This window comes from Brugia malayi (assembly GCF_000002995.4).
Source record: "Brugia malayi strain FR3 genome assembly, contig: Bm_v4_Chr3_scaffold_001, whole genome shotgun sequence".
NCBI classification, from domain to species: Eukaryota; Metazoa; Nematoda; class Chromadorea; order Rhabditida; family Onchocercidae; genus Brugia; species Brugia malayi.
Window position 1 is genome coordinate 2,789,590 of NW_025062477.1, and position 2,911 is coordinate 2,792,500.

The window sequence follows — 2,911 nt, forward strand, 5'->3', positions numbered from 1 at the left end:
AATAAAGTGATAAGTTACTAATGAATTCAATAACTTCTTACTTCAAAAAAAGAAAATGCAAATGTACATAATTTTAGTTCGCAATAAATCGACCTTATTTTCCATATTACTTTTAATGACTTATTTTCCATATTACTTTTAATGATTTAATTGCCTTCTCGTTTCTTACAATCCAGAAAATCTCGACAAAGATTTCCGTTTTAGCACCTCTCCAAACACGAAATTCCCCAAAATTCAACTGGTATCTCCCAAACTTTTCTCGCACTACGAACTCTGTGAACTCCCTGCATATAACAGTCATGCTATTCCATTATCACTACAAATACTTGAAAGTTAAATCGAGAACGGAAAAATGAAACGAAAAATGCGCTGACTCGGCCGAGTAACTAATTACCCAATATTCCCGCGATGTCTCGTTGTTCAGACCACCGAGGGAAGTAGAAAGTAGGAGAGAAAGGGAGTAGAGAATATTATTCTAAAATGACTTCTCAGTTCAGTTTATCTCACAAATCCTCTATTTTTCATTTCCCAAATCGCCAATAATTTTGCTGACCTTTAACCTCACTATGGTTAGTATGAATTTAATGAATATTTTATTTTACTGAAAGTTATTTCGCATTATTACCGAATGTTTTATGTATGCTTTTGTGAAGAAGATTGATTGTCAGTCACTCAAACTGAATGTCTTAGATAGATCGTAGGCCATGGCCATAAATAAGTAGGAATAGCTATGAACTATTTAGCATTTGCTGTACCATTTGGAAAATTGAAAATTTAAGCCTGAAAGTGTATGTCATTAAAATTGACAGTTTAAATTATTAGTTTTAACAGTAATAATACTACTTTTTTGACTTCAAATATTTAAAAGTTATCTATTTGGATAAAATAGAGATAGTAGACAATTATTAGCTATGAAAATTAACAATCAGTTTTATCTTCATCGAATATATAATTATCATCATTAGGTTTTAGATTAATATCTCATGTAAAATTATGCATAAATAGGATTTAAAATGGTAGATTGTATCGAATTTGTGATATAAAATTATCCAATAGCATTGCTGTTATCAATATCGATATATTCAGACTGATACTCTTGTTTATTTGTATAAATGTTTGTTTATATATCTGTTTGTATAAATAGATGCAGTTATTTTCTTGGCTCTTTTTTCTCTTCTTCTTGGCTAAAATTTAATTTAATAGATATTTTCATGTTCATAAAAATAGTCCTCGCTCAAATAGAAATTAATGGAATGTGAATGTGAAAAAAAAAGACAAAAAGGAGAACTAAAGTGAGGAAGATTATTTGGCGGAAAATGTTACACTGAGCGGAAAACTGTCATCCAGAAAAGTGAATTATTTGATGTGTTATACAAACTTTGGCACTAAGGAAATAAACATATTTATATATTTTAGCAATTGCTTTATAGTAAAAGTTAGAAATGTAATCGATAAACAGAGAGAGAGAGAGAGAGAGAAGTGAACCTTTAGTGTTTTGTGTCAGAAAGTGGACACTAAATATGGAATTATGGGAATTAAATGGAATTTGAAATAATATTTTGTTGTACTGTAATTTTTATTGCGCATTGAACACTAAGATATTTTTGATAATATTAAAATTATTCCATTGTATTTGTCACTGATAAATTTATACCTTCAATTGAGTACATTCCGTTTCTTCCTTTATTTTATCAATTTTAAGAATGAAATATGCAATGAAAGTTACATCAAATGAAGTTCGTTGAAGAAATGCATTGGTGCCAATTTTTTCGATCTTATTTCAAGTGAACTAATTGGATAACTCAATGATCTATAAAACAAATTCGAGTATTTGCATTTGCTTAGTTCAATCTGAGTTCAGTGAACATTTGATACATATGTTACAAGGATATTAAAGATGTCGCGAAAAAGTTGAATCAAGTATGACACATTACCGGAGGATAACATATATCGGAGATTCAATGGGTGTTTTGAAAATTCACAAACAAGGGATACCAACAATTATAATTACTTGTTAGCGATGATTTCTCATAGAACGATACCAGTAAGCTTGTAGAAGAGATTCTAATGTTATTTTTTATGCTGCTAGCATGTCATATCTTATGAAACTGATAAACAATTCATCAACCCGAGACTGAATTATTGAGCTTGATCCACTGCAGAACATTTTATAGAATATTACCATCATGTCATCATCTACCTGATATATTAAATTTAAATTAATAGAGATGATCAATTATAATCCGAAATATTTCACCAAAAAAAAAAGATTGGAACATTGATATTTCTTCACTGAACTGTAACCTAAATGGGAATATCAGTGATAACGATGATAAGCTATAAAATAACATATTTACATAAAATATATGAGTTATTGATTTTTCACTATTTTTTTTCTCTGTTAGCATTATAGCAATCATTGCAGTTTAGTAACTTAAAATGAAATAACAAAAAGGAAATGATATCTGATAAAAAAGATGAAAGATTGTAATTTTTGATTTAAAAATTTGATAAGTATGAATTGTTGAGCAATGTGATACATATTAAATTATCAATTATTATATCGCATAGTATCAATAAAGATTTCATTAGAATTATAGTAAATCATTCATTAATATTTTATCACCAATATTTCCAGTTAAAAAAAAAAAAGGAAACTTTTATTTTATTAAAATTCAATTCAGTTATCATTGTTGGATGATTGTAGGAAAAATAAATTTGTCGCACTGTTATCTCTTTTTCATTATCATTATCATTATTATTATCATCACTATCATCATCATTATCATTATCTCTTCATAAATTAATAATTTTGCAATGATCACTTTTTGATCTCATATTTCTTTTTTTTTATTCTCATTTCCTTTCTAATTCTGCACTAATTAATAGCAATAAATAAAATCATTTTTAA